The 578-nt window shown below is 37.4% G+C and overlaps 1 protein-coding gene across 1 annotated transcript in view; it reads left to right on the plus strand.

The window, feature by feature from the left end:
- The window catches only part of TNNI3K (TNNI3 interacting kinase), a gene marked incomplete at its 5' end in the record, with an annotated part of 199,563 nt that overhangs the window by 138,679 nt on the left and 60,306 nt on the right, over positions 1-578 (plus strand). The window lies entirely within an intron of this gene.

Below are 578 nucleotides of genomic sequence, written 5' to 3' on the forward strand. Positions count from 1 at the left end.
CCATCCCCACCCACCTAGAAGTACAGGAATATGTGAGAGAAAACAGCTTCCTCTTGAGAGCGCTCTGGGGGAAGCAGTGTCCTCAGGGGGAGGGCTAGATATTAAGGGAGAAATTGTTCTACTAAGAATCTAAATTAGTTGGTTACTACACCTGAATGTTAAATTGGGCTATCCACCTCCTGGCAGTGAAAGGTTCATAAAGGGAGAAATGATAGGTTATGTAACATGTCCTTAGGACCTGAAAAAAGAAGGCATATAATTTCTTCAAAAGAATCCAACTTTTTCTAAAATCTCGAGAATTTTTTCCCTTAGATCCATAGTCATTTATATATCTCTAGCAGCTAGAACAAAGCTTGGACTATAATCAGAATACAAGAAATGTTTATTTGACCAAACTCATCTGACACGAAGGTTCACAGTGGACAATATCTTTAATGACAGTTTTTGAAGATTAAAAGCTCATCTTAACCCGTAAAGTAGGGCATAGTCATGAGGTTGCTATTGATCTTAGTTTTGAATCTGAGACGGTATTTTCAAAAAGAAAGCTAATTATAAAATTAGCTGTAGCAGTTCTTTCC

The sequence above is a fragment of the Lipotes vexillifer genome, unplaced genomic scaffold, assembly GCF_000442215.2.
Source record: "Lipotes vexillifer unplaced genomic scaffold, Lipotes_vexillifer_v1.1 scaffold2435, whole genome shotgun sequence".
NCBI classification, from domain to species: Eukaryota; Metazoa; Chordata; class Mammalia; order Artiodactyla; family Lipotidae; genus Lipotes; species Lipotes vexillifer.